This window comes from Narcine bancroftii, chromosome 2, assembly GCF_036971445.1.
Source record: "Narcine bancroftii isolate sNarBan1 chromosome 2, sNarBan1.hap1, whole genome shotgun sequence".
Taxonomy (NCBI): domain Eukaryota; kingdom Metazoa; phylum Chordata; class Chondrichthyes; order Torpediniformes; family Narcinidae; genus Narcine; species Narcine bancroftii.
The window spans coordinates 248,644,683-248,663,456 of NC_091470.1; the positions used below are offsets into that span (position 1 = coordinate 248,644,683).

The 18,774-nt window shown below is 43.8% G+C and overlaps 1 protein-coding gene across 17 annotated transcripts in view; it reads right to left on the minus strand.

Annotated features, from left to right (window-relative positions):
* znf516 (zinc finger protein 516) overlaps positions 1 to 18,774 on the minus strand; it is a 283,926-nt gene that overhangs the window by 233,161 nt on the left and 31,991 nt on the right. For 16 of the 17 annotated variants that reach the window (XR_011352119.1, XR_011352120.1, XM_069920788.1 and 13 more), the window contains one exon: positions 17,185 to 17,337. The exons of the other annotated variant lie outside the window; for it this stretch is intronic. The gene's annotated coding sequence lies outside the window, so the exon portion shown is untranslated. The remainder of the gene's footprint in view (positions 1 to 17,184; positions 17,338 to 18,774) is intronic. 17 annotated transcript variants of the gene reach the window in all.

The window sequence follows — 18,774 nt, forward strand, 5'->3', positions numbered from 1 at the left end:
CTGTTTCCGCTCCGTAAATGGTTATATGGTTATATGGGAGATGGAGAGAAGGCCACATAGGATGGAGAAATAAAGGTAAGGCAAAGGCAAAAACTGAGTGGAAAGATTGGGGGAAAGAGAATGGAGTAGGGAGGATGAAAGTAAAATGAGTGAAAGGCTAGGAAAGGTGGTGGAGGAGGAGTGGAGCAAAACAGAAAGAGGAATGGATGAGTAAGACAGAAGAAAGGGAGAGAAATCTGAAGAGATAATTCCATTAGAGCAGGTTGTGAACATTATCTTCCTCTCTTACCTTCCTCTCTCTCTCTCTCTCTCACACACACACACACACACGCACACGCACACGCACACGCACACGCACACGCACACGCACACGCACAGGTGCACTCTTTCTCTTTTCCTTCTAGCTGTTATCTGCAGAAGAAATATCAAAGGCAGATATTTGTAGTTAAAGGCACAACAGTTTCTTATGATCGCAAAGAAAACCCCTTCAGTATCTTGCAGCAAGAGCATGCCTTTTTCTGAAGCCTGCAGTGGCTCTAAGGAACCCCTGACGCACAGTTGCTCTGCTAAACAGTTGCTCATTTGCTTTGCTGAAGAATTTTCAGGGACACCAACCAGAAAATAAAGCACAATTTTTAATTACTTTTTAAACATTTTACAAAATGGTGAACAATTATTGGATTGCAGATGTAAGGTTAAGAAGGATGAACCATTATAAATAAACAATTGGAAGGTAATTTATTTGAAATCTAAAATGCTTGCAATATTTTGAGGGAATCATAATTCCCTTTCATTATATTAAATTTTAGATCTATGAGGTTTTCTGAAAGAAAATTATGTCTTAGTGTGCCATTAAATTCACTTCAACTTCATATCACAAAATAAGATGAGAGAAACTGACAGATAGACTAGTTCATAAATATCTTAAATTAATACCTTCATCACTTCATCCAACTTCCCTTAATTACATTGGAGAAGCCAATAAAATATTTTGAGGTAAAAATTGTATCAGTGAATTTTGACTCTTCCATGGTAAAACATCCTAAACTCATCTAAAGTTTCCAGATGAATGCTGAGAATTTCAATGTCTTTATGGCCTCAGAATCAAGGCCACAAGAATTACAATGGGAGGCATTTTAAAAAATAGTCCATTTTAGTGTTTTCAGGATGTGAGGGGCAACTTTGACATCTGGAATGAGCTGCCCGAGGAAGCTGTATAAGCAGATACAATCACAAATGTTCAAAAGAGATTTGGACAGATATATATGAATAGGAAGAATTTAGGACTAAAACAGACTAAATAAGTAGGCAGATGGGACCAGCCAGAATATCATCTTGGTTAGCTTGGATGAGTTGGATTGTAGGCCCTGTTCCCTGCTGTACGACACCATGAATGACTTGAAAGGTTTCGAAGGTTCATTTGTGCATGTGGTTGCATGTGCATGTGTGCACAGGTACAGAATGACTCACAGGAGCAGGCCATTCAGTTTCTCACTTCTGCTCATAATTCAAGTCAAGTTTATTGTCATCTGATTGCACAAGTAGAACCCAACAAAATAGTGTTCTCCGGTCCTCAGTGTGAAATACACAAAGACAAAACCGGACACAGCACACTTACAAATAATACATATGCAGGACAAGCATTCATCTATACAAATAAATAAATAAATATTGTTTATTGAATATGAGAGTCTCAGATGGTTAGTGTGATCAGTTCCTTTGGTAATTCAGCATTCGCACTGCCCGTGGAAAGAAGCTGTTCATCAGCCTGGTGGTGCTGAATCAGATACTCCTGTATCTCTTACCCAACAGGAGCAGCTGAAAGATGCTGTGCGCAGGGTGGAAGGGGTCCTCAATGATTTTGTGTAACCTCTTCAGACAATGATTCCAGTAGATCATGTTGATGGTGGGGGGGTTGGGGGGTAGGAAAAGGAAGACTCCAGTGATCTTCTCTGCCTCAAAGTTCAATAAGTTTAAGGCAGCTCTTTTGGTTCAGTGCCACTTTCCTCTTCAAACCCCAGATGCATTTAGTTATAGTTATTCAGCTGGGAAACAGGGCTTTTGGTCCATTACACCAATGCTGACCCATCTACACTCATGCTATTTTTTTTTCTCAAATCTCTACAAATCCTACAGTCCTTCTCTGATTCTCCTCTCACCCATGCACCAGGAGCAATTTACAAGGGCCAATTAACCAACCAATCAGCAAAACTTTGAGATGTGAGAGTGTAGAGCGTGTCGAAAAAACCAAAGACGTTGATCTAAACCAAGGCTTTTATTAGAATCCAGAATGGCCTGGTCTGGCTAGGAGCAACCCTTTAAGACCTGCCAGTAGGCGTGGCTATCCTCTCTGCCAATCACAGTCATCCTACATTACAATCTATACATATACACATTGGTGATAGAATCTGTACTATCACAGGGAGGAAACTAGGAAACAAAGGAAACCCATGCTGACAGTGGGAGAATGTGTGATCTCCACACAGACAGTAGATACATTTGGGATTGAACCATGGCACATGGAGCTGTGAGACAGCAGTACTGACTGCTCCACCATCATAGTGCCCCTGGAGTCTTTGTCCTTTTCGAGCATATCACATGTAGGTCGACCAGTCCAGAATGGCCTGGTCTGGCTAGGAGCAACCCTTTAAGACCTGCCAGTAGGTGTGGCTATGCTCTCAGCCAATCACAGTCATCCTACACTACAATCTATACATATACACATTGGTGATAGAATCTGTACTATCACAGGGAGGAAACTAGGAAACAAAGGAAACCCATGCCGACACTGGGAGAATGTGTAATCTCCACACAGACAGTAGATACATTTGGGATTGAACCATGGCACATGGAGCTGTGAGACAGCAGTACTGACTGCTCCACCATCATAATGCCCCTGGAGTCTTTGTCCTTTTCGATGGTAGATATCACTGGTTTGGAAAATACTGCACAAAATGCCTTAAAGAGTTTTTAAAATGCTTATTAAAAGAAACGTAAATAAAAGCAAAGTACTCCTATCAGACCACACAAAAGGGGGAAAAAACATTAAAAATCATTGAGCAACAGAACTTTGCCAGTACTGAGATAGAAGTGACAGCAGATTCTGGAATCTGGAACTAAAAACAAGTGGCTTGAAAAGAATCTGTGGAGGGAATTGGAGAGTTGGTGAAAGGCGTAGTCCAAAATTGTTGACTCTCCATAGAAATTTCCTGACCCACTGAATTTCCCCAGCACTTTGTTTCTTGCCTGTTGAGCGTTCATTGATGCCACTATAAAAATAATTCCCCTTTGAGCTTTCCTAATATCGAGTCTGGTCTGATGGGCAGAATGTCAACTCTCTTTGGCTGAATGTTCCTCACTACACCAAGGACACAATTAAGATTCAGTTTTTGACATTTGGCCTATTGAAACAACACTTTTTTGCAGTACTGCCATTGTGAAAATTGATCTTCTTTTTATATTTATTATCTTTTTTGTTTTTTCTCTCTTCGGAAATTGTGTTAATTTAATTTACACGTATTGTTTGTTAGTGTGTCTTATGTATCTGTGAGCTGCAGCAAGAAAGAATTTCATTGCATTTGTAGATTTCTTAACATAAAATATAGAACATTACAGCACAAGTATAGGCCCTTCGGCCCATGGTGTTATGCTGACCCATGTATACCCACCAAAAAATCTTGTTTTGATAGTGGCACTGGACTGTTGGTACAACGCACAAAATGAGGAACTCAGTGTATTCTGTGTTGCTCCAATTTTTTCAGCATTGGTAGTCTGTCTTGTTTACTGGACTATTGATGCCTCTTTGTGTGCCTTTCGGGGCAAACAAGTGAAAACAAGTTTTATGTATTTTGTGTACATGGCAGTAAAGGAACTTTGAACCTTGTATTTAAGAACATGACGACAATGAACTCTCACCATTGTCATCTGTTAATACTTACAAACTGCTGGACAAAGTGAATTGCGGAGACCACATTAACATAGGCTGGAAAACAGCTATTAACGTATTGCTTGTACAGGACTGTATAATCACAAACACGTATGCTTTGACCTATACCCTGCAGTGAATTTTAGCTCTGATCTGTTCACAAGTCAATTACTGGGTGTCTTATTGTTGGTATCCGGACATCATCATACCTTTTGAATTACTGGTTCAAAGGGTTGATAGCTAAGGAGTTTCCCCTAACACCAGTGTTCTGGTATTTTGGGTAATCATTCCACAATTGGTGGGCCAGCCTATTGTGTTAAAAAACACATCGAAATGCTGGAGAAACTCAGCCAGTCTTTTCAGCGCCCATAAAAAGCAAAGGTATATTACCAATGTTTCAGGCTTGAACCGATCTTCAAGGAATAAGCCAGAAATAGGAAATCTCAGAATGTCTCAGATTTCAGCCAGTGCTGGCTGTGGGAGGAATCAAGATCAACAAAAGGTGTTAATTGGATGTAATGAGGGATGAGGGAAGAATTTATCGTATTAGTGCAAAAGGAGACAGAGAAGGGAGAGACAGAGCTGGGGGAAGGTGATGGGGGGAGAAGTGCAGGGGGGGGTGGAAAGGTTTCAGTGAAAACAAGAGTTGATATTAATGCCACCTGGTTGGAAGGTGCCCAGTTGGAAGATGAGGTGTTGTTCCTCCAATTTGCAGACATAGATAGACATGTCAGCAAGGGAATGGGACGGAAAATTGAAATTGGGTGGCCACTGGGAGATCCACGCTATTGCAGCAGGGAGAGCTGAGGTGCTCAACAAAGCGATCTCCCAATCTGTGTCCAATCTCTCTTGAGACTACAACTGGAGCACCAGGTGCAGTAGATGACCCCTGCAGATTTACAAGTGATTTTGCTTCACATGGGAAGACCGTTCGGGGCCCTGAGTGGTGGTGAGAGAGGGGGTGTGGGCACGTGGTGCATCGCCTGCAGTCCCAAAGATGGCCCCAAGGGGATGATTAATGGGGAGGATGGAGTGAACAAAGGAGTCACGGAGGAAGAGGTCCTTGCGGAAGGCGGAGAGGGGAATAAGTGTCTAGTGGTGGGATCACATAGTAAGAAAAAGGTTCCATTATTGTCACGTAATATAGCATTTAGAATGTAATATACATTAAATTCTTTGACTTTTATCTACTGTAAGGCTGACTGAGTTGACACTTTGTCCAGTGCCCCTCACAGAAACCTACAACACCTGGTGTTCCTTGGCGGTCTCCCCTCCAAGTACTGACCAGTCTTGAGCCTACTTAGTTTACGAGATAAGACAATCTCAGGTCTATTCAGGTATTAGGCTTCTCTATTCAGCCTATTAGGTTTTTCTTCAGGCTATTAGACTTTTTCTTCAGACTATGTAGGTGGTGAAAATGGTGGGGGAGGATGTGTTGGATGCAGAGGCTGGCGGGGTGATAGATAAGGACAAGAGAAGTCCTGTCCTTATTACATGTGGGGGTGGAGGGGGCCAGGAAAGATGGGTGGGTAATGGAGGATATGCGGGTGAGCACCAAGTTGATGGTGGTAGTGGGAAAGCCACATTGTTTGAAGGATGACAGGGGACAGGGTGGGAAGAGGTATAGTTAAGGTAGCTGTGGGAGTTGGTGGGTTGATAGAAGATGTCTGCTGAGATGGAAACAGAGAGAATGAGGAAAGGGAGCATTTTGCTTGAGGTGGACCAAATGAATTTCAGGTTGGAGTGGAAGTTGTCTGCAAAGTGGATGAAGACCATGGGTAGTCATCAATGTAGCAGAGGAAGAGTTGACAGGCCTTGCCAGAGTAGACTTGTAGCATGCATTGCTTCATGTCTTCTTCTTTGGCTTGGCTTCGCGGACGAAGATTTATGGAGGGGGTAAATGTCCACGTCAGCTGCAGGCTCGTTTGTGGCTGACAAGTCCGATGCGGGACAGGCAGACACGGTTGCAGCAGTTGCAGGGGAAAATTGGTTGGTTGGGGTTGGGTGTTGGGTTTTTCCTCCTTTGCCTTTTGTCAGTGAGGTGGGCTCTGCGGTCTTCTTCAAAGGAGGTTGCTGCCCGCCAAACTGTGAGGCGCCAAGATGCATGGTTTGAGGCGATATCAGCCCACTGGCGGTGGTCAATGCGGCAGGCACCTCTGTCACGGTGGCCAGTGGAGAGCTCGCCATATAACACGATCGTGGGAAGGCGATGGTCCTCCATTCTGGAAACGTGACCCACCCAGCGCAGCTGGATCTTCAGCAGTGTGGACTCGATGCTGTCGACCTCTGCCATCTTGAGTACTTCGACGTTAGGGATGAAAGCGCTCCAATGAATGTTGAGGATGGAGCGGAGATAACGCTGGTGGAAGCGTTCTAGGAGCCGTAGGTGATGCCGGTAGAGGACCCATGATTCGGAGCCAAACAGGAGTGTGGGTATGACAACGGCTCTGTTTACGCTTATCTTTGTGAGGTTTTTCAGTTGGTTGTTTTTCCAGACTCTTTTGTGTAGTCTTCCAAAGGCGCTATTTGCCTTGGCGAGTCTGTTGTCTATCTCGTTGTCGATCCTTGCATCTGATGAAATGGTGCAGCCGAGATAGGTAAACTGGTTGACTGTTTTGAGTTTTGTGTGCCCGATGGAGATGTGGGGGGGCTGGTAGTCATGGTGGGGAGCTGGCTGATGAAGGACCTCAGTTTTCTTCAGGCTGACTTCCAAGCCAAACATTTTGGCAGTTTCCGCAAAACAGGACGTCAAGCGCTGAAGAGCTGGCTCTGAATGGGCAACTAAAGCGGCATCGTCTACAAAGAGTAGTTCATGAACAAGTTTCTCTTGTGTCTTGGTGTGAGCTTGCAGGCGCCTCAGATTGAAGAGACTGCCATCCGTGCGGTACCGGATGTAAACAGCGTCTTCATTGTTGAGGTCTTTCATGGCTTGGTTCAGCATCATGCTGAAGAAGATTGAAAAGAGGGTTGGTGCGAGAACACAGCCTTGCTTCACGCCATTGTTAATGGAGAAGGGTTCAGAGAGCTCATTGCTGTTTCTGACCCGACCTTGTTGGTTTTCGTGCAGTTGGATAACCATGTTGAGGAACTTTGGGGGGCATCCGATGCGCTCTAGTATTTGCCAAAGCCCTTTCCTGCTCACGGTGTTGAAGGCTTTGGTGAGGTCAACAAAGGTGATGTAGAGTCCTTTGTTTTGTTCTCTGCACTTTTCTTGGAGCTGTCTGAGGGCAAAGACCATGTCAGTAGTTCCTCTGTTTGCGCGAAAGCCGCACTGTGATTCTGGGAGAATATTCTCGGCGACACTAGGTATTATTCTATTTAGGAGAATCCTAGCGAATATTTTGCCTGCAATGGAGAGCAGCGTGATTCCCCTGTAGTTTGAGCAGTCTGATTTCTCGCCTTTGTTTTTGTACAGGGTGATGATGGTGGCATCACGAAGGTCCTGAGGCAGTTTTCCTTGGTCCCAACAAAGCTTGAAAAACTCATGCAGTTTGACATGCAGAGTTTTGCCGCCAGCCTTCCAGACCTCTGGGGGGGATTCCATCCATACCTGCTGCTTTGCCACTTTTCAGTTGTTTGATTGCCTTATATGTCTCATCCTGGGTGAGGACCTCATCCAGCTCTAGCCTTAGGGGCTGTTGAGGGAGCTGGAGCAGGGCGGAATCTTGGACTGAGCGGTTGGCACTGAAAAGAGATTGGAAGTGTTCTGACCATCGGTTGAGGATGGAGATCTTGTCGCTGAGGAGGACTTTGCCGTCTGAGCTGAGCAGCGGGCTTTGAACTTGGGGTGAGGGGCCGTACACAGCCTTTAGAGCCTCTTAGAAACCCCTGAAGTCGCCAATGTCCGCGCTGAGCTGGGTTCGCTTGGCGAGGCTAGTCCACCACTCATTTTGGATCTCCTGGAGTTTGCGCTGAAGATGGCTGCATGCGCGACGGAAGGCATGTTTCTTCTCTGGACAGGATGGCTTTGTAAGGTGAGCCTGGTGGGCAGCTCGCTTCTTTGCCAGCAGCTCCTGGATTTCTTGGCTGTTATCGTCGAACCAGTCCTTGTTTTTCCTGGAGGAGAAGCCCAGTACCTCTTCAGTGGATTGCAGTATGGTAGTCTTCAGCTGATCCCAGAGGGTTTCAGGGGACGGGTCCATGAGGCGGATTGCATCGTCGAGCTTTGCTTTGAGGTTTGCCTGGAAGTTTCCTCTCACTTCGTCTGACTGCAGGTTTCCAACATTGAACCTCTTTCTGGGGGCTTTACTGTTCCTGGGCTTTGGTTTGCAGTGAAGGTTGAGCTTGCAGCAAACCAGCCGGTGGTCAGTGTGGCATTCCGCGCTGGGCATGACCCTGGTGTGGAGCACATCTCGTTTGTCACTTTCTCGCACCAGGATGTAGTCCAGGAGGTGCCAGTGTTTGGATCGGGGATGCATCCAGGTAGTCTTAAGGCTGTCCCTCTGCTGAAAAAGGGTGTTTGTAATGACAAGCCACTGTTCTGCGCAGAGCTCCAACAGGAGGCACCCATTGTCGTTGCACTTGCCGACGCCATGCTTGGATTCCTGGCCAGGTTTCTTTGCCGACACGAGCGTTGAAGTCGCCAAGGATGACAACCTTGTCGGCTGTAGGGGTGCGTTGGATGAGGTTGCGCAGGTCAGTGTAGAACTTGTCCTTTTCTGCTGGTTCCGCCTGGAGGGTTGGAGCATAGACACTGATGAGGGTGATGCGATGCTTGTTTTGAAGGGGGAGTCGCATGGACATGATTCGGTCCGAGTGGCCTGTCGGAAGGTTTTCGAGTTTGGAGGCAATGAAGTTCTTGACCGTGAAGCCTACACCAGATAGGCGTCGTTCATCCAAAGGCTTGCCAGACCAGTAGAGTGTGTAGCCCACGCCACGTTCTTGGAGGCTGCCTACATCTGCCAGGCAGACTTCAGTGAGAGCGGCTATGTCGATGTCAAGTCTGAGGAGTTCATGTGCAATGAGGGCAGACCGACATTCAGGTCGGAGCCTGTCAGCCTTGTCTAGCATGGTTCTGATGTTCCAGCATGCTAGCTTGAGATTGTGAGCATCTTTTGAGGGGGAGGACGTGGAGGGGGAGGACGTGGAGGGGGAGGATGTGGACCTCTCCTCGGGCCTGCGCAAAGGAGCTTTTAGGTGGAGTGCAGTGTGCGCAGTACTGGCCCCACCCTTTACACCCATGGTTCGTGTGCCGTGGCCAAGCAAGCTGGGACGTGGCAGCGAGGTCCTTGGGTTGTAGGTTTTATATCGGAGTGGCCTTCTCCTATGCAGGTTTCTTATCCGGGCTGGAGGGGCCTGCCTCCCCTCTTAGGTCGGTCCATACTGCCCGGACCGGGGCCGAGGCCGCCGCTGCTCTCCCTGTGCCCAGCCTGGGGCCGCCGCCTCCACCTCTCTGCCCGGACCGGGGCCTCCGCCTGCCTCACTCGACCGAGGCCAGGGCCGCCGCCTCCCCCTTGCTCCTGCCCAGATCGGGGCCGCCGCCGCCTACCCTCTGCCCGGACTGGGGCCGGGGCCGGCGCTGCTCTCCCTGTGCCCGAACTGGGGCCACCGCCTCCACCTCTCATGCTTCATGTAGCCAACAAAAAAAGGCATAGCTACTAGGGCCCATGTGGGTACACATGGCTACCCCTTTAACCTGGAGTAAGTTGGATGAGTCAAAGGAGAAATCATTGTGGGTGAGGATAAGTTCTGCCAGTCAGAGGAGGGTGGTGGAGGGGGACTGGTTGGGTCTATTGTCCAGAAAGAAATGAAGAGCTTTGAGGCCTTCATTATGGCGGATGGAGGTGATGGGGATTGAATGTCCATCGAAAACATGAGGCGATAGAGTTCAGTGAATTGGAAGTTGTTGAATTGAAGTCTATTGTCTTGTTTCTTTTACAAAGTTAACTTGCTTGCTGACACCCCACCTCTGAGCGCCACCTGCTGTCTAATGTGGGGAAGGCACTCTAAGTTGCAGTAAACACAATTCAGGTCCAGAATATCAATGTCGTGTCTGCCCTACCAAAAGAGCAATCAAAAGATGTCACAAAATTATGAAAGGGTGTAGGTGAGGCAATGGCAAGGGAGTTTAGATGAAGAAATTCACTAAGGCAGTGGTCGCAACCATTTTTCACCTTCTATTCCTTTACTTACTGCAGCCCACCCACGAAGAAATCCACAGATCACCAGTGGGTTGGGTGGAAGTGGGGTCACGACGAGTACAACTCCTTCCCAGACTACCAATGAGATTTTTGTTTTGTTTTGAATTTTTGGGAGTTTTGTCATAAAATTTGCAGCCTTGTTTTCTATTACTTGAGCATTGAATTTTCCAATTTTATGTAACAAATCCCCTCGCACTTCTTCTGAACTACTTCTGTTTTTCATTTCCCCCTGCCCCATTTGTTGTTTCCTTTCCACCCAATCCCATCTATTCTCATTCCCCTTCCTCTGTAGTTTCATCTTCTTCCATCCCACATTTCCCCTGCAGAATTCTTCCCCACTCTTCTGTTTGTTTCTATCCGGCCCCATCTATCCTTCACCTCTCAACTATTATTTCATTACATCACTATTGTCACCTTTTCTTATCAAGTCAAGTCACCTTTATTTATCGTTCATATCTTGCTTGCACGGTAAAGTGGAGATAGTGTTCCTCCAGGACCAGGGAGCATATTTACATAAATATAAGTTAGAATAGAAGTTAAACACATTGAAATATTAAAATATTAAGATGTATACAATAAGAGATCCTGGTACCAAGGATCTCTATACATATAGGTTCTGGGAATTTAGGAGTCTGATGGCCTGAGAGGGAAAAAAAACTCTTGCCCAATCTGGATGTAAGGGTCCTAGTGCTGCAGTACCTCCTACCAGATGGCAGAAGGATAAACAGTTTACTTGAGGGGTGTGTGGAGTCCTTCACAATGTTTATTGACTTTCGTTTGCCTCAAGTGTTGTAGATGTCCTTCATGGTAGGAAGAGAGCCCCAATGATCTTATCCATTAACTTCACTATCCTCTGCAGATCTTGTGGTCTGTGGAGGTACAGCTTTCAAATCAGGCGATGATGCAGTTGCAAGGATGCTCTCGATGCATCCTCTGTAGAATGTAGTGAGGATAAGCGTGGGGGGTGGGAGATGAACTTTCCTCAGCCTTCACAGGAAGTAGAGGCACTGCTGGGCTTTCTTGGCTATGGAACTGGTGTTAAGAGATCAAATGCACTCCAAGAAACTCGATACTCTTGACGACTCAACGGTCGGGCCATCAATGGTCAGTGGAGCGTGGTCCTCCTGGGCCCTCCTGAAGTCAACAACCATCTCTTTTGTTTTATTAACATTCATATACAGGTTGTTGGCTCTGTGTCAGTCTGTTAGCAGATGCACTTCATCTCTGTATACTGACTCCTCATTCTTACTAACCAGGCCCACCAAGGTCATGACATCGGCGAACTTGATGATGTGGTTTGTGCTGTGTTTTGGTGCACATTCATGGTTCCAGCACTGGCAGCCTTTGTCAGCTCTAATCACCCCACTCACTATATTACTCATCTCCCTCCACCTCCCTCTCCCTTTTTCTGGCATCTGCCAATCAACTACTTTTATCCGTCATCATTCACCCCTCCCTGGTTTATCACAATCCCCCTACTGGCTCCTGACCAACCCTTCTACCCAGTCCTCATTATAATGACTTTCTGCACTCTCAGTCTTGATGAAGGGTTCTGACTTGAACCTTTGACCAATCGTTTCACCCATTGATGCTGCTCACCCTGCTGAGTTCCTCCAGTAGTTTTACTTTACTTGTTTATTATATCAGTCATATCAGCCTTTGTGCATCACAATGGACTGCATTAGCAAATCCACAGACCAACAGTGGGCTGAGAAATACTGCTCTGGAGATTCGTGGGAATTTTTGTTCTGTGGATAGAGATGAGAATATGGATTCCTTCTGAAAGGCATGGCTGAGTTGACTAGTAAAGATGCACATAAGGAGAAGCTGGATAAACGCACAAGGGGTAAAGGAAGGATAAAGTGGGATGGAGGCAACTGGGAGGGGAGCTTGTGTGGGGCATAAAGGCCAATATGGAATGATAACTCTAGATGGCTTGTTATTGTGCTATGGAATCTTCAAACTCAATTCGTCATTTTTAACAATAACATAAGAAAATAAGAGCCATCAAGCCTAAAATTTACCTCCACCACAAATACTTCTCATGATGTGAATTTCCTGAGTGAGAGAATTCTAGTGATTCACCACACTTCGTGCAAAAGAAATCGACTGACCTCTTATCTTGTAGGCACATCTCCTGTTTGAAACTGTTCCATCTCGTGAAACCATTTCCACATCCACTCTGTCATGCTCCCTCAACTTCTTATATATCTCAGAAAGGTCATGTCTCAAGAATACAGATCCAAAATGTCTTGCCTCTCTTGTCAGAAAACACTTCTATTCCCTCAAAACTAAATTCCCTTACCCGATCCCATCCTGCCACCTGTGATCAGCAACAACCTATTTCTGAAAATGCTCGGAGACTAGAAAAGGCTCTGTATATTCAAAATCTTTCAGAGTTGTGAAGACAGTTTTTTTTCCCCCTGTGAGTCCATGCCTGGGCATGCCTTCTTATGTTATCTTCCATTTCAGTTCATCATATCCTGTCATTCCATTTCTTCCTTCCTAGATACACCTGCCCATATCAATTCTCTGCTTCTTCTCTAACCTCCTGAGATGCATCCATTCCATTTGCCTCGATAATATCATGTGACAAACATATTTCTATAAACAATATAAATTCCAACTTATTTTTTCTTCAAATCTCTGCGTGCAATGTCTGAGAGATGTCATTTGTTTCAGTTTTGAATTTATACTTTAATGCATTGTATATCTGACATCATCCCATGTAGTTAAATATTTACCAGCTACTATGCTGAGTGTGTTTTTCCTTTGTTTTTATCCTTATTTCAGGGAGTTCCAGCTGGATGCTTCTCAGCTCTCTTGCATTTTATAGCTCCAGCCATATTTGGTTTAGTCTCTAGTCTGAGGGAATATCTTAAAACAATGCAAAATGTTTGGAGCTTTTCCCTTGCCAATTTATTTAGCTTTGTCTGAAAACATTCCACAGGAACCAACTTGTTAAGCACAGATAAAGAAAAGAACTGCAGATGCTGGAATCTATGAGCAAATAATGAGAAACTGGGGGGACTCAATGTGGCAGGCAGCATTCATAGTGAGAAATAGTAAGTCAATGCTTTATGTCGAGACCCTTTATTGAGACTAAAACAGGAAGGGGGGGCAACTTAGCCAGCATAAAAGGTGGGGAAAGCCAAGAAAGTGATAGGATACTGGATAAATGGTGGGAGAGGTGAAGAGGCAGATCCTCTTCCCCATCCCTCTACCAGAGGTCTCCTCTATCCTCCTCTCCATTGGACACCATCTTGGACATCTAATACACTTGCTCATGTCAGGCAGTAAGCACATTGGGAGCTTTTCTATCTTTGCCTTGGAGAAGATCATTCAATTTGGACCTCTTACACTGAAGGCTCCAATGGGATGTACACATATGCTTGACCTCAAGAGCTGCACACATGCTAACTACAGCCTTCTCTCTAAGAGGTTTCTATGTAAGTACACTGAAAAAGTTCCAGGTATGACAGAAAGGTCCTTTTCTGACACAAATCAGGAATATGATATATAGATGAGATGAGTTGAGGTGAGATGAGAGCTTATTGTCATAAATGTTAAGTAAAATATACAGATCAAATGAAGTTCTTGCTTACTGTAGCCACACAAGTATATAAAACACACAGCTAATCAATTGAGAGTAAAAAGATGAGAATAAAAAGATAAATACAAAACGATGCAGAGATAAATATTCACAGTTGGAATGGTGATTTAAAAAAATGTGCTGTTTCAAAGGGGCAGAAAGATTTTGTTTAGAGTAGTACAGGGAGGTTCAAGAACGTTTAACCATTGAGGGGAAAAAACTGATCTTGAACCTAGAGGTGCTGAAATTCAGCCTTCTGTACCTTCTACCTGAAGGCTACAGTGAGAAATGATTGTGACCAGGGTGATGAGGATCCTTAATGATGTTGACTCCCTTCTTGAGGCAATGTAGATGTGAAGTTCTACCTCAAGGACAGGAGGTTGGTACCCATGATGGACTTGGCTAGTTTGCCACTTTCTGTGGCCTTCTGTGTCCCTGGGCATTCAAATTTCCCAACTAGACCATGATGCAACCAGTCAATATATTTTTCACACAACACCTACATAATTTCAATTTGTGATTTTGATGATATCTCCTCAGACTGCTGAGGGTTAGGGTTAGGTTGTCAATATGCAGGCAGCAGGATAATCATCCCCCTTGTGTTCACATGTTTCCCCTCTCTGGGGTTCAGTGTCACTCTGAACTGCCACTTTGTGCTGGCCCATGTTTTCATTACACTGTGTCTGTTTCTAGCCTCTGTTGATCTCGTATCTTCTCCGGTAGGTCTCTGTATCATTCATTCAAAAGTTTTTACAATTTGTATGGTGTTAGGGTTAGAGTTAGTGTTAGGGTGTCCCTGTAATTTGTCATAAGTGTGCTGGCCCATGGAGTCTGTTATGGGGATTGTTGTGGTTGTGGGGCTTCTATTTGGGTTATCTTTGAAAAGGTTTGAGTCTGGGTAAGGGTTAGGGTTAGGGCATTAATATGTGGACAGCGGGGTCATCATCCCCCTTGTGTTCACTTGTTTCCCCTCTCTGGGGTCTGTGTCACTCTGTACTGCCACATTAGGGTTAGGATCAGGGTTAAGGTTAGGGTTAGGGTTCGAGTTAGGTTGTAAGCTTGGGTCTATGTTAGAGTGTTCCTGTAATTTGTCATAAGTGTTCTGGCCCAGGGAGTCTGTTGTGGGAATTGGTGTTGTTGTGGGGCTTCTATTTGTGTTGTCTTTGGATGGGGTTGAGTATGGGTAAGGGTGTCTTTATTCTCTCTGGTTGTGTCCTGGCTTAAAGAGTCTACATCAGGCAGTGCCTGTTTGAGTTTGCTGTCAGGCATTGAGGCCCTTGTGGGATTGATTTTGTGTTGTTGTGTATTTAGGATAAGGTGGAGTCTGGGTAAGGTTGCCTCTGTGATTCCTGATGGTGTCCTAGCATAGGAAAGCTACACCAGGCTTCTTCATTGTTGGATTGATATGTTGGTCCTCTGATAAATGGATGCCCAGGAACTTGAAGCTAATTGTCCCGTCAATTAAGGCAGGTATGTGCTCCCTTGGCTTCTCTTTCCTAAAATCCACAATAAGATCTTGCTGACACCAAGAGCAAGATCATTGTATTGGCACCACACAACCAGATTTTTATCACCATTCTCTCTATTGATTCATAATTACCTGCTATATGGCCAACAATGGGCAATAGAGCTCTGATGGCAATTTGGGCTGAGCCTACGTTGTCAATGTCTCATCAGTTTTATCAGGTAAGTAGTAATGTAAATTACAGGAGGCAGGAGGTGGGGTGGTTGGTCATGGGTTAGGGATGGTATAATTGACAATCTGCATGGCTGTCTCTCCATTCTATTCCCTTTCCTTACCTCTAAGATGTTATCACAGACAAACTGAAGCTCAGGCTATCAGTCAAAGATCAATAATCTTTTCCCAGAATTGACATGTACACATATAAAACACTTGTCAGCTTCAACTAGACATTCCATGCTATCTGCTATCCTGGTGCAACCAAGAGTTTGAGAATGGCAGTTTCATAGTATTGTCACTACCTTAATAATTTAAACATAGTATGAACAGTTACCACCACCTGAGACATGGGGATTATGACCTCTGTTTCATTGAGATGCCCGGATAATTAATTATTTTTTAAAATGTAGGGATACAGCATAGAAAGAGGCCCTTTCGTCTCTCAAGCCTGTGCCGTCCAATTACACCAAAATCATTCGACAGTCCAGTACGTTTTGAAGGGCAGGAGGAAACTGGAGCAACCAGAGGAAGCACACGCAGACACAGGGAGAACGTGCAAACTCCTTACAGACAGCGCCAGATTTGAACCCTGGTTGCTGGCTCTGTAACAGTGTTCCAGAAAAATGCAACATTACCAGTTTTGCATTTCGGTTAACCAATACCACATCATAATAGAACCAATTGTGGGTGCACAATCCTCCAGTGTTTTATGACCTGCTCTTGCCATTTTTTTTATCAAGGTGAATTTAGGTTATGCCTGTGGAGGTTTACGGCTTCTGAAATTGTTCACTCAAGTTGCAAAGAACAATGTGGCAACTGCCATGTGAAAGGACATTTTCCTACTCAGATAAACATAAATAAGGATTCTGACTGATTGGAAGGCCCTAAGCAATAAAACTAAGCCAGGACACAGTCACAAATAAATTCACTTGTATTATATAGCATGATGCTACAATTTCCAAGAGAAAACCAATTGTTATAAAGAGCCCAATTGTTATAAAGAGCCCACATCTGTGTCATTTGAAATAATTATCAGTGATCTATGTGCATGTGTTCTTATGTGTCTTTACTTTCACAATAGATTATTTAACAGAGACCAGAAGTGAGAGTAAATCATTGCTAGGAATTGGATTTCACCTATTTTTGATGCACTAATATTGCTGTACTTTGGTCATAAACAAAATAAAAATTAAATGTCAAATAAGTATATTTGAAGAGGTGGTTTACACCCAGAATTAAGCACTAAAATGGGAGCTATGCATTTCAGAGTGGGAATATGCTCCATTCAAAGCCCCTGTCCCCACTTTTGGCTGCACCATTCAGAGGAGAAGCAGTTCTAAAAGGCACATCCACCTGGTCCCAGACAGCAGTGACGCACACTTTGGATATGACACCATCAATACCTCCCACTGTCTCAGAAAGCTGCCAACATTTTAAAGGAGCAATCCAACGTCAGATACTCTCTGTTCTCTCCCCTTCTATCATGCAGAAAGTGCATAAGCTTGAAAGCATGAACCTCCAGATTCAAGGACAGTATCTTTCCTGCTGTTATTACTCTCAAATGGACCTCTTGGAAGATGAGTTTCTTATGCCGTTTTAGTTGTAATTTTCACTATAACCTGCACTCTGCTTTAGTAACCTTATGCTCTGTACTCTTTGATTTACTCTAATATGATACCCTGAACCTTTGCTTTTTAATTGCTCTACCTGCTGGACTTAAGTATGATTTGACCTTCTGGACAGGATACAAAACAAAGATTTTTATTCTATCTCAGCGCAGATGACAATAAAACAATTAAATTAAATTTGTGAAAAGCAACTGAAGGCCTAGTGAATGAGCTCTTACTTGCCAAGTGGAAAGTATAGGTTGGGTAGAGCCTCTGTTGGAGGTGGTGCGTGAGGCCCTTTAGGAGCTCTGTTCACCATTGGCACCATCAGGAATCTTGTTGCCACAAGCGAGTCTCCATCGGCAGCTCACAGCCTGGTGTGAGTCCATTTGCTACAATTTAAGAAGCAGAAAAAAACAGAAAGTACTCATGAGAATTATATGATAGCCAGGAAAGAACTTAAGAAAGGACTTAGGAGAACTAGAAGGGGGCATGAGAAGATGTTGGCAAATAGGATTAAGAAACAGAAGGATGATGAGAGTGGTGGTAAGGATGGTTAAAGATAAAGCAGGCAATATGTAACTAGAGACAAAGGAAGTTGGAGACTGTCCTGCATGCTGTGATTATGAAAGAGGAAGTGTTCAATCTTTTTAAAAACGTTAGGATTGATAAATCCCCAGAACCAGACAAGATATACCTCAGGTTGCTATGGGAAGGGAGGGAAGAGATTACTGGGCACTGGCAATAATCATTGCATCCTACTTGGTCACAGAGGAGGTGCCTGAGGATTGGAGAATGGCAGATGTGGCCCAGATGTTAAAAAAAAGGTAATAGGGAGAATCCCGGGAATTATAGACCAGTAAGTATTACATCAGTGGTGAACAAACTATCGGATAGAATTCTTACAAACATAAAAAATAGAAGCAGGAATAGGCTATCCTACCCACCGAGCCTACTCCACCATTCAGGGCTGCTCTGATAATAGGCTCATATCCATCTAACTGCCATTACCCCATATCCCATAATTCAACCCAGAAAATTATCTAACCCTAACCAAAATTGTCTAACTTTAGGATATTGCCAAGTTGAATGCAAAAACGTTCCAATCTCAGATCTATGCCTAAAACAGAAATCTGATATAGCAGAATTTAATTTATTTAATTTTTGTGGAGTCAAATATAATTGATGTAAAAAATTATATTGGACTAACCTATATTTTAGATTTATAGTTTTAGTCCTATTACTCTTATACAACTCCATCCATTCCTTTTCATTTATTTGTGTCTGTAAATCTACTTCACATCTTAATCTTGATTTATGCACCCTAATTTTGAGGACTTTTGTTTGAAGCAAATTATACATTACTGAAATACATTTATTTACAGTAGTATTACAAATCAGTAGTTCCAATTCACTTTGATTAGGTAACATCAAACCAGGACCTATTTTTCCCGATAAAAAAGGTTTAACTTGATAATAGCAGAATAAAGTATTGTTAGGTATTGTTAATTTTTCCCTCATTCATTCAAATGTTATAAATTTTCCATTCTCAAAGCAATCTTTAAACTTCTTAATACAGTATCCATCTGTTTCCCAATCCTCAAAAGTTGGTTATCCATTGAATAAGCCTATTTTGATATCGAGATATCTTCCTAGATATTAAACCTTTCATACAAATTTCATTATCGATATTATTCCACAACTTAATCAAATGTTTCAAAATTCCCTACTTCCAAGTAACAATTTAGAATTCCATTTATAAATAAAATCCTGGTGATTCATATTGCAAAGACCCAAGATGGAATATTATCGAAAATAAACAATATATT